Source organism: Macaca fascicularis, chromosome 14 (genome assembly GCF_037993035.2).
Source record: "Macaca fascicularis isolate 582-1 chromosome 14, T2T-MFA8v1.1".
Lineage (NCBI taxonomy): Eukaryota > Metazoa > Chordata > Mammalia > Primates > Cercopithecidae > Macaca > Macaca fascicularis.
This window is the reverse complement of record NC_088388.1, coordinates 26132185-26145564: the sequence shown is the minus strand read 5'-3', so window position 1 is coordinate 26145564 and position 13380 is coordinate 26132185. Positions and strand designations below refer to the sequence as shown.

Below are 13380 nucleotides of genomic sequence, written 5' to 3'. Positions count from 1 at the left end.
AATAGTTTAATTGGATATAAGTGTCTAGAGACATAATTTATCTTAAAATGTCTGTACTAAGTAGAAAAGTAAAATGCTTGGATCTGTTAAGAAAAAAAGAACAACCAAGTTAAACAATGAATGTCTTTTTAAGTTGTATACAATTAGATATTTCAACATTAATTATATTATGAAAAGCAAATCATGAAGTATCTTTTGGCTTGAATTTCAAATTGTCCAAGGGTCTTTCTTCGCTTCAAACCACAAGTTAATAGCAACATAGAAAAAAGCTGAGGTTGATCAATGCTGGACACAAAAAACACATATAATGAATTTATATCTATAAAATATAAACCCAGTCTCTTTTACTAATAACCACAAATGATGTGTAATCAATGTATAATAAAACCACTAAACAGATAATTAGCTTTGTGGTTTGAGGTATTAAAAAAAAGTAGATTCTTGAAGCTTCTAATTGTCTTCTCAACTGGTATACATAACTTGGCATTTAGTTTTCTGTATGACACACTAGCTTCGATCTTGCTAGGCTCAAACTTAATTTTGATTTTCGAGTGGGGTAAAAAAACTAAGAAAAAACACCTCAATTGTTTGATGGAGCTTATTGCCAATTTTAATTAATGGTCCTAAAAGAATATAAATAAAATAAGTACAACAAACAATGATCTATTAATATAAAATTTAAAATTAAAAAATATTAAAAGGAATATAAATAAGTCTTTGGATTGATGAATAAATCAATCAATATTTAATATCAGTTACCTAATTTGTGGTCTGTATGTTACACAATATTTTATGAGTAGAAGAAAAAATATTTTTTTTACTATTTTTTTTTCTTCGAGGTGGGGTAGGTGGAGGAATATATTTCTATGTAGTTTCCTTTCCCTAACACTAAGTTGGATTGTATATTAAATTGACTATAATTCTACCTTTAAGATATATATTTGCAAGTCTAAATAAAGAAGTTTTATAATTTGTGTGTCATGTTAAAGATAAAAAAGCAATTGACTACTGTGGCAGGAAAAAACAAGAAAATAAACTATCATCCTTCTATTGACACTCTAATTTTAAGACTACTCATTTCATAATCTTCTCTTCTTTGGGGATTTGCACTCATATAAGAAAACCTTGACAGAAGATCATATCTGAAGTAAATGCTTTCAAGTTTAACATTTAATTTTAAGTTTCTAAATGTTTTCTTACTAATTACTAGTGATTATAGTATTTCTACTAATGATAGAAGGAGTTAGCAAAACTGTTTCTTTTTTGTTAAATAAGTTAGTAGTTATTCTGACTTGTTACAAACATTACTTGATGGTAGTATTCTCTTTATGCCCTGTAACATATGCATATTAAGAACCTAAACTTAATTAAGTGAGGCTTATTAAGAAAGTCTAAAATTGTGACGCGTTTAGTTCTCTCTAGTCCATATTGGTTTTCAATGACATAGAGATAAGTCAATTTAAGTCAATATGCTTACCTTAGAAAGAATCATTTGTCCAATCAGATAATCAGTATATCAAATCAACCAGTCATTCATTAAGCCTTTATTAAATACTGTGTACAAATATTCTACATCTAGATAATTGCTCTTCTATAGAGCTGAACAAAATGCTCTCATTTTTAAAGACTAGAGAAGTTAGAAATACAGAAATTTAATTTGTATTATATTCTTACTATAAAAATGTATAATTGAAATATAAAAATTCTATGGCTATTATTAAATATTTATCATGAACTATTATTAGCCACTTAGAGGTTAGGCTTTATCAGAGAAATGAATAAAAGGAAATTATTAAATTTCTTCTTAGAGAAAATGAAATGTAATTAGGTACCTAGATTACATCTGCAAAGTCAAAATCTAGAGTCTATGCAAGCTATTATCTAGGTAGCATTTATGAAAAATATCCTTAACCTTCAACTTGTTTAAATTATCTAGGTTAAGTATGAAAGTATCCTAGAATTGCTGAAATCCTTTCTTTGTTCAATACATATCTATCAGTATGCTGATATGTGTATGGTGACTTTTGACTTCAGATGTACTGAAACAAAAATGAGCAGTTGTAATAAATATTACTTCCCTGATTAATAAGGCTGAGTACTCAAGTGCATTGGCACTACGAGATGCATCAAATATGAGACATGGCAAAATGGCAGGAAAGGAAAACAAGCAAAAGGGCATGAATCAAGGTGATAATAGTAAGTAGAGTACAGATTCCCCCAAGTGCTAAATAACACGTTTTCCAGGCCTCCACCAAGAAATCTTCTTGAGAGAGCCATTTTATGTCAGCCTAGACTTTCAATGAAACTATAACTCCAAGAGATTCCTTTCCCAGATCCTTATGACTCCTTATGCCATTTTTATTAATAGAAATACTCATAAATATTATATTTATGGTAAGTTAGTACATTTTGGATCATTTAAATTCACTTAACAGCACTGTATTATATATACCATTATTATATTGATTTCATAGATGAGGGAACTGAAACTTAGAATGGTTTAGTAACTCACCTAAAGTCTCATAGCATTTAAGTTGTGGATATGGAATTTGAACCCAGATACATATGGCTTCAGGGCTTCTGAGTTTACACACCATGTTATGTTTCCTCCTTTTACAAAGGCAGTGTCTCTATTATGTAGTAAGCCCATAGAGTTTGGAGCAGTGGTATCTAATCAGCCTTTTTCTCCTATTTTCTTTCATTATCTGTCTTGTAAGCATGCCAGGTCCTTTGTAAAATTTGATAAATTCTTGTAGCTTCTTGTTATATACTGAAGGAAAAAAACTAGGACTTTTTAGAGCCAAGTACATAAAAATTGCCAGAGGAATATGTGGCAAGATGTTAAGGAGGAAAGAAGTACAAATAGCTGAAAAAATCTAGAATATAGACTAGCCATTTGGCATAAAAGGTAATAAGTAACAGATAAGATATACTAAAATTTTCCATGAAGACTTAGAAGATATTTGAGGGGTGCTGACTGAATTTAAGTTACATAATCATTTAATCACACATAGTACTTGCAATAATGTTTGGCACACATTACATATGTGTCAGCTATTTTAATATTTATTGTTATCAATACTATTATTTTTATCCCTGAATAACCTAGGATGTTGGATTTGATCTTTTTAAAAAATGTTTACCAAAAGGGGTACCACAGGAAACTGGAAAACATAGATGATTATATTACACATTCAATAAATATCACCATTCTCCTCTACTAAACTCTCAAATTCTCAATTTAAATGAATTACAAATATGTATCTTGATTGAAAATAAAAACATAAAATGGAAAAGAGAAACAATTTCAGAGTTGTAACCATACCTTTACTAAGCCTTGTGAAAATAAATAAATAAATAAATATGTAAATAAATACATTCTAGTAACCTCAGTTTCTGTTTCACAAGCTCATTGTAAATATTGATACTATTAACTTCATAAAATCCCATTTATCTACATATTCATTTATTCATAAAAAGTATTTTATGGTGGACATTGTTTTAGAAACAAGAGATAAAATTATGAAAAACATAGACAATGTCTACCCTCTTGGAGCTTTTATTCTACTGTGGAGAAGATGGAGAATCAATAGGAAAAAAATAAATAAGCAATATAATTACAAACTGTGATGGTGTGCAGAAGAAAATAAATCAGGTTTATCTGATAAAGAGTAACTAGAAAGCCACAGAAGGCATATTTAAGAAGGTGGTATTTAACCTGAGGCGTGAAGAATGAATGAATGCCATCCAGAGAAAACAAAGTTCAAAGCATATATATATATATATATATATAGAATTTGACATACTTGAGGAAAAACAACAAAAAATTATTACTGCTGAAAAGAAAGGAATATCATGGGAGATGAGACAAGAGATAGATTATGTAGAAGCACTGTATACAGTATGACATTTATTCTAAGTTTAAGTAGAGCATTCAAGGGCTTAAGGAGGTCCATAGTGGGTGAGATATTTGGTTTTCTTGAAGGAAAAAAAAACTGTTGAACAACACACTTCTAAATAACAAATGAATCAAAAAAGAAATATCCAGAAAAATATTGAAAAGATTCTGAAATTCATACAATGAAAAGGTAACATCAAAATTTGTGAAATGAGGCAAAAAAAGTACTTAGAGGAAAATCCATAGTACTGCATGAATTCATTAGAAAAGGAGAAAAATGTAAAATCAGTAATCTAAGCTTCCACTTTAGGAAACTAGAAAAAGAACAACAAATTAAATCCCAACCAAACAAAAGAGAAGAAATCATAAAACTTAGAGCAGAAATCAATGGAATTAAAAACATAAAATCAACAGAAAAAAATTCAATGAAACCAAAAGCTACTTCTTTAAAGAGTTCAATACCATCAGTAACTATCTGGTCAAGCAAACTAAGAAAAATACAAGAGAGAAGAGACAGAAATTACAAATATTGTAAATGAAAGACATGACATTCATACAAATTCCATGAACGTTAAAATGATAATAAAGGAATACTCTGAAGAACTCTATACCTACACATTTGATAACTTAGATGAAATATATCAATTTTTTGAAAGACATAATTTGCCAAAACATACACAAGAAGAAATAGACAATTTGAATAGGCCTATATAAATTTTAAAAATTAGATCAATAATTAATAATCTTACAAAATAGAAAACACCATGGCCGGTGGGTTCAGCGATGAATTCTACTAAACATTGAAAAGGAAATACCAGTTCATTGCAATCACTTTTAAATGAAAAAGCAGAGAAAATACTTTCTAACTCATTCTATAAGGTCAGCGTTACCCTATTCCCAAACCAGAAAAATATGTTACAAGAGAAGAAAGTGGTGTAATATCTCTCATAAATATGGATGAAAAATCCTCAAGGAAATACTAACATTAAATCCAACAATGTATATAAAGAATTTTATACCACAACCAATTGAGATGCATCCTAATTATGCAAGGTTGGTTCAATATCTGAAAGACAGTTATTATAATCCACTACATCAACAGGATAAAGAAGAAAAATCATATGATCATACTATTAATAATAGATGAAGAAAAAAGCATTTGAAAAAAATCTATCCCCCTCAAAAAAAAAAAAAAAAAAACACTCAACAAGCTAGAAATAGAGGGGGATCTTCCTCAGTCTGATAAAAAACATCTACAGAAAACCTATAGCTAACATCAGTTAACAATGAGAAAGTTAAAGTTTTCCTACCAAGATCAGGAACAAAGTAAAATGTCCCTCTCAGCATTGCTTTTCAACATCACATGGGAAATCTTAACTAATACAAGAAAAAAAGAAAATGATTTAAATGGCATACAAACTGAGAGGGAAGAAACAAAGCCATCTTTGCAGATGACATGATCATTTACATAGAAAATCTGAATTATAGCAATGCTGCAGGAAACAAGACTAATACACAAAAGACAATCACTTTCTTGTATACCAACAATAGATAAGTTTAATTTCAAATTTAAAATGCATTACCATTATGTCAGCACCCAAAAAGTAACAAAATAGGTACCAGATCTATATTAGAAAAGTTACAAAAGTCTCATAAAAGATATAAAAGAAGAACTAAATAAATAGCAAGATAGTCCTTGTTCATGGATAGGAAGACCCAATATTATTTAAATGTCAGTTCTTTCAACATTGATTTCCAAATTCAATGCAAGTTATTTTGTGGATATCGGCAAAATGATTCTAAAGTTTATATAGAGTGGCAAAAGACCTAAAGTAGCCAACTCATTAGTGAAAGAGAACAAAACTGAAGGACTGAAACTACCTGACTTCAATAATTATTGAAAAACGACAATAATCAAGATAGTGTGGTATTGGCAATAGAATAGGTAAGTAGTTCAATGAAACTCAGGGTCCAGAAATACACCCACATAAATATGTTTAACTGATCTTTGATAAAGGAGCAAAGGCAATAAAATGGGGCAAAGGCAATCTTTTCAACAAACGGCATGGCAACACCTGAAAAATCACAGCCAAAAAACACACAAACAAATGAATGAATGAATCTATACACAGACCCACGCCCTTCATAGGAATTAACTCAAAATGTAAAACAGAAAACTATTACATTTCTAGAAAATAACATAGGAGATAACCTAGGTAAACATGGGTATGGTGATGACTTTTTGTATGTAACACCGAAAGTATTACACATGAAGCAAATATTAACAAACTTGACTTCATTAAAATTAAAAACATTTGCTCTGTGAAAGGCTATACCAAGAGGAGAAAAAAATCTACAGGCTTAAAGTAATTGCAAAAGATACACCTTATAAAGGAACGTTACCCCAAATACACAAAGAACTCTTAAAACACAATAAGAAAATTAACATCCCAATCAAAAAATGGACCCAACACCTGAAAAGGCGCCTCACCAAAGATGATATACAGATGGAAAGTAAGTATATAAAAATATGTTCAACATCATATGTCATTAGGGACTTACTTGCAAATCAAAGCAACAATGAGATACCACTACACTCCTGTTACAATGGCCAAAATCAGAACACCGATAACACCAAATGCTAGCAAGAATGGGGAGCAGCAGAAACTCTTGTTCATTGCTGATAGGAATGCAAAATGATACAGGCTTTTTAACAGACTGTTTGGCAGTTTCTTAAATACAAAACATTTTCTTACTATATAATTCAGCAGTCATGCTCCTTGGTATTTATCCAAATGAACTGGAAACTTAATGTCCGCACAAAAACTTTCACATGGATGTTTATAAAAGCTTTATTCATAATTGACAAAATTTGGAAGCAACCAAGATGTCTTTCAATAAGTAAATGGATAAATAAAACATGGTACATTCAGAAAATAGAATATTATTCAGCAATAAGAAGAAATAAACTATCAAGCCATGAGAAGACATGGATGGCTCTGTACAGTGGCTCGTGCTTATAATCTCAGTACTGGGAGGCACAGGTGGGAGGATCACTTGAGGCCAGGAGTTGGAGACCAACCTGGGCAATGTAGAGAGAAACCATTTTCTACAGAAAAAAAAAATTGTCCAGGAATGAAGCCTCCTGGGAAGCTGAAGCAGGATTGTTTGAGCTCGGGAATTGAAGGCTGACATGAGCTATGATTGTGCCACTGCACTCCAGCCTGAGTGGCACAGAGATTTTCTGTCTCAAAAAAGAGAGAGAGAAAAAAGAACAGAACATAAAAGAAAATGATTAAAGAAAAGATATGGAGGAAACGTAAGTGCATATTACTAAATGAAAAGAATATAATCTGAAAAGGCTACATACTACATGAGTCATTATGACATTCTGGACAGTGCAAAACTATGGAGACAGTATAGAGATTAGTGTTAGGGGCAAGTGGGGAAAAGAGAGATGAATGGGAATAGCACAAAGAATTGTTAGGGCAGTGAGACTATTCTGCATGCCACTATAACGGTAGATACAAAACATTGTGCATTTTTTCCCAAAACCCATAAAATGTATGCCAGCAAGAATAAATCACAGTGTAAACTACGGATTTTAGGTGAAAATAATATTTCAATGTAGGTTCATCAGTTATATCAAATTTACCACTGCTAAATTTGGTGAGGATGTAAATAGTGGGGAAGTTTGTGAATTTGTGTGGACAGGAAGTACGTGGGAATTATCTATACTTTTCCTGTGAACCTAAAACTGTTTTGAAAAATAAAGTATGTTGGCCAGGCATGGTGGCTCACGCCTGTATTCCCAGCACTTTGGGAGGCCGAGGCGGTGGATCACCTGAGGTCAGGAGTTTGAGGTCAGCCTGGCAAATATGGCGAAACCCCATCTCTACTAAAAATACTAAAAACACACACACACACACACAAAATAGCCAGGCATGGTGGCGGGCGCTTGTAATCCCAACTACCTGGGAGGCTGAGGCAAGAGAATCACTTGAACCCGGGAGGCAGAGGTTGCAGTGAGCCGAGATCATGCCACTGCACTCCAGCCTGGGCGATGAGAGCAAAATTCCATCTCAGAAAAAAAATAAAATAAATAAAATAAATATATTAATTTCTGAAAATCACTGGTTACTACAAGAAGAATGTATTGCTAAGAAACAAACACAGAAGCAGACCAACTGGTTAGGAGTCATTTAGTAATCATTCATGTAGTAGCACTAGATATCAAGAAAATAAAGGGAACCAATCTATATCTTGGAGGTAGAACCAAAAGGGATAAATGGATTACTTGCAAAAAGATGAAAAAAAAAGGAAGATAACTCCAAGTTTTTTAGTTTAAGGATCTAGATGAATGGTGGTGCTATTTACTGAAGAAACCAGTGGGAGGAATATGTTTTTGATTTATCTGTTTCATTTTAGTGAGGAGTGGGGGATATTTGGAAACATAGACACATTATATTTATGATGGTATGCTTCAAAGAAAAGTTAAATATGGGATGCTGGAAGATCTCAGGAATGGTGACATACATTTGAGAGTCAGTAGTAAATTGCTAAAATTCTAGATCATTAAACTAGATGAGATTAGTATATCTACATAAATAGATCAAAGTAATTACGACTAGAGCATTCCAAAATGTACATATCAAGTAAAGAAAAAGAGGACACAAAAAGTAACAGAGAAAGAAGATAAAATAAATAAGAAAAGACATGAAATTGATGAAATTGTTATATGCCCGAAGTTAGGAAGAGGAAGTGTTTTCTTTCTCTTTATTTTTTCTTTTCTTTTATTTTCTTTTCTTTTTTCTTTTTTTTTTTTTTGTTGTTGTTGTTGCTGTTGTTTGAGATGGAGTCTTGCCGTGTCACCCAGGCTGGAGTGCGGTGGTACAATCTCAGCTCACTGCGGTTACCGCCACCCGGATTCAAGGGATTCTCCAGCTTAAGCCTCCCGATTAGCTGGGATTATAGGTGCAAACCACCACACCCAGCCAATTTTTGTATTTTTAGTACAGATGGTGTTTCGCCATGTTGGTCAGGCTAATCTCGAACTCCTGGCCTCCTTTGGTCTTGAACTCCTGGCCTCAAGTGATCCGCTCTCCTTGGCCTCCCAAAGTGCTAGGATTACAGAGTGAGCCACCGTGCCCAACCAGGAAGTGTCTTCAGAAACAAAGTATAACTTAAATGAGAAGAAAGAATAATGTACAGTTTAAAAGGAGAGATTACATCCAAAATACCTGGGTTCTAAGTCAATCTTCACTATCAGCAAGGTATACAGTCATGGAAAAGTTATTTACTCTCTGTGACACTCAATTTCCTCTTCTGTAATATTCTGATTATATTATTACCAACCTGAGAGTGTTACTGTGAGTATTAAATGAACAAACGTACTTAAAGCACTTAGAACATGTTTGGTACATAGGAAGCATAATATATGAGTTTGTTTCTACAGCAAATATGAAAAGCTATTTTAATTGTTGCTGAGGTGTTAAGAAGAGGTCCAATGATTAAACTATCAGTTTTATCAACATGGAAGTTTCTCTTGCATTAATGAGGCAGTTTCAGTGGAGTGGTTAAAATGTGGGTCAAACTGAAGAAGGTTAAGTAGTATAAAAGAGGTTACTGGCCAGGCGCGGTGGCTCACGCCTGTAATCCCAGCACTTCGGGAGGCCGAGGCAGGCGGATCACAAGGTCAACAGATCGAGACTATCCTGGCCAACATGGTGAAACCCTGTCTTTACTAAAAATACAAAAAATTAGCTGGGCATGGTGGCAGGCACCTGTAATCCCAGCTACTTGGGAGGCTGAGGCAGGAGAATTGCTTGAACCTGGGAGGTGGAGGTTGTACTGAGCCAATATCATGCCATTGCACTCCAGCCTGGGCAAAAAAAGTGAAACTCCATCTTAAAAAAAAATGCAAGAGGTTATCAATTGGAGAGACTATGTATAGACAATTCTGTTGAGAAGATGTGTGTGTCTGCACACATGGAAACAAACAAAAGGAGGCTGGAAATGGGTCTAGAGATCAAATTGAAGGAGAATTTTTGCTACATGTAGACATTAAAACAGAACGTTTGAATTCTGAAGTAAATTCCCAAAGGAGAAAATACAATCTTCAATATATATCGGACTTTTGGTAAAGCAGACCTAGTTTGCTCATCAATTTATTTTATTACCAAAAATTTTTGATTAAGCCAGTACACATTCCACTGCAAGCCCAAGAACTATATCCGTACTACCTCAAGTTGAAGGAGTAGGATAGACTGGCTCACACAACTGAATGCCTTGAGTAGAACTTGCTTCAAATATGAGCACAAAGTCACAAATAATGTCATCAGATCCCTGTCTCATTTTTTTAATACTTTAAGTTCTAGGGTACATGTGCACAAAGTGCAGGTTTGTTACATATGTATACATGTGCCATATTGGTGTGCTGCACCCATTAACTCGTCATTTACATTAGATATATCTCCTAATGCCTTCCCTCCCCTCTCCCCCACTCCACCACAGGCCCCCGGTGTGTGATGTTCCCCACCTTGCGTCCAAGTGTTCTCATTGTTCAGTTCTCACCTATGAGTGAGAATGTGTGCCCTGTATCTTTTAACAATACTCAACATCTTCCTCAAGTGGCCAATGTATGGGGGACAATTGTCTAACATGCTCCTATCCTAGAGGAACCTGGAGAACAAAAATGCCCTTTTTAATAGTCAGGTAAAGAACTTTAGAAATCTCCGGTTTCCCTGCCTTGAGGCATGTACCCTTCCCCGAATGTAGTGGGAACACAGAGTGCTAAAATTGATTAGGAATATATCAGGTGCCCATTTCTGGGAGTTACGATAAGTAAAGTCAACATCAACCTTAATGAATAGGATAAAATATGTTTATTTTAGAGAGGAGAGAAGCAGTTTCCAAGTAGGCACTGGCAGAGCAAACAAAGCAAAGCAAAACAACAATGTGTCTATTTCAAACATTCTAGAAAGAATGGTTAGCTGATTGTCTCAATAGTGCTCTCATGTACTTTTAAACTTGGTCTATGACCTTTATTGTCCTTTCTTACAGTGACTAGAGGACATGGCAACATATTGTGCATTTATTCTATTCCAGCTATATATTATCAAGGCTTTACTGCCCTAACTGCAAATCATTATCATTTGAATTCTCGGTATGTTTTCCTAAACAGTATTTTCTCCCCTTCATTATTTTCTTTTTTTAGTTTGTTTGTTTCATTATATAGTTACTGCTTCTTTTTTCACTCAATAATTGCCCTTTTTTGGGCTCCATCCCAATGAAGCTATATTTATTATGCTCTCCTTATAGTTCCCTCTTTCCTGCTGGCTTCTTCTCTATTACATTTTCTTTCCACTATTTGTGTCTAAGGAGAGGTACAACTATTTTCTTGGATAAGTGGAGAAGTATCTTTACACAAGAGTATTTGTGTGTGTGTGCTCCCAAAGGAAATTATGCATTTTGAACATGATAATCCCGACTTCTCAGTTATAGTACTCCGAGAGAGAAAAAAAAAAAAAAACCTCCCACACCCAAATCTAAGGGAATCACCTACAGTGGGGAAAAAAAATCTTAAAAAAAAAAAACAACTTCCTATTTTCCTCATTTTTATATTGTGCTCTAACAGTATTTTTAAAAAAGGAATCTGGTATTATTTCAAGACCTAGCCAGCAAATGCTTATGATCTTTTTGCTGAATATCCAATGGATTTACATCTGTTCTCTTTTCTCCAATGTTCCAGTTTAATTATTTCAGTGAGACGAATGATTGTGACTATAGATGGACGCAGGCTTGCTAGTAAAATTTCAACTTCCTCTCTCTGCCGAGTGCTTTTATTAAAAAGTCAAAGTGCTATTGCTGTTCAACAAAATGCTCAAAAGTATATTGAATATATCTTTCAAAAATACACAGTTCTGAGAAAGATATTTAGCCTATTTCTGGGCTTAAGTTTTCACTCTTCAATGGGTAACATTTTTATGTTTTTGGAATCACATCTTGTGATCATTTCTAACTTGTAAGGTAATCTTATTATTATTACTATTATTATTTTAGAGCAGACATGTTGGAAATACTGAACAGATCTTACTAATTCTTCAACGGAGGTCTTTTTAATATGTAAGTCTGTTTATTACCATCCTGACTATAGGAGTTCATTCAGACTTATTCAAATAATGAAACACTATACCTATAAAAAGTTTTAATGCATTTCTTGAGAAAAAAAAAAAACTACATGATTTTAAAATATTTTTAGGGAAGGGAAGCGAGACAGAAAGATGAAAAATCACCTGGTGATTTTAGATCTCCTGCCAAGGGTGTCTTCTCTTATCTTCCAAGAAATTTCTCCGGCTAATTATTATGTTACAAGATAATGACTTACATTTTTAAAACATCATTCAAGCACATATACTCACTATTGCTTCTTCTACCTCTTTCAGTCCCTGACATTTTTTTTTTTTTTTTTTTTTTTTTTGGAGATGGTGTCTCACTGTCTCCCAGGCTGGAGTGCAGTGGAGCTCACTACAAGCTCCGCCTCCCGGGTTCACGCCATTCTCCCACCTCAGCCTCCCGAGTAGCTGGGATTACAGGCGCCCGCCACCACGTCCGGCTAATGTTTTGTGTTTTTAGTATAGACGGGGTTTCACTGTGTTAGCCAGGGTGGCCTCGATCTCCCGATCTTGTGATCTGCCTGCCTCGGCCTCCCAAAGTTCTGGGATTACAGGCGTGAGACACCGCGCCCGGCCAGTCCCTGACTTTTAAAGGAACTATGAAGGTTAGAGGACAACACACTTTTATTTCAGCTCTAATCTCCCAGGACTTAATAAAACAAAGCATAAGGGGATATACAAACATGTAATCTTGAGAGTCCAAAAAGTTGATTCTTTTGTGGAAGGCTTTAGAGAAGATAGGCCACACCATCAATAATTTATCAGACAAGACTGTCATACCCCACACTCAATCCTCTGTCAATGTGCGTGAGTCTCTTAGTGAAGCAAAGTGAATCACTTCTAGGAACTTTTAGAAGATTAACTAATGAGGTCTTATCAATAAGAGACAGACTTGTCACTGAAGGTTTCAGGAATACTTTCCTTCAAATCTAAGAGGCACATTATTTACATTTTAACAGGTCTGAGACCCATATCCATGAATGTGAAGAGATTTAAGATTACATTAACTTTTCCATTGTGTTGACTTTTTTCCTTTGCTGTGAAGAAACTTTACTTTGATGTAGTCCCCCACTTGCTTATTTTTGCTTTTGCTACCTTTTGGTGTCAAATACAAAAATCACTGGCAAGATCAATGACAAGGAACTTTACCCATGTGTTTTCTTCTAGGAGTTTTATGACTTTAGATCTTACATTTTAGTTTTCAATCTATTTTGAATTTAATTTTGTGAAATGTGTAAGAGAAGAATACAATTTCATTTGTTTCTTTTTGCCCATTGTCATGCAGTTTCCAAAGAAACATTTATTGAA

At 33.8% G+C, this 13380-nt stretch overlaps 1 long non-coding RNA gene across 1 annotated transcript in view; it reads right to left on the bottom strand.

Annotated features, from left to right (window-relative positions):
- LOC123568777 (uncharacterized) overlaps nt 1-13380 on the bottom strand; it is a 486926-nt gene that overhangs the window by 114693 nt on the left and 358853 nt on the right. The window lies entirely within an intron of this gene.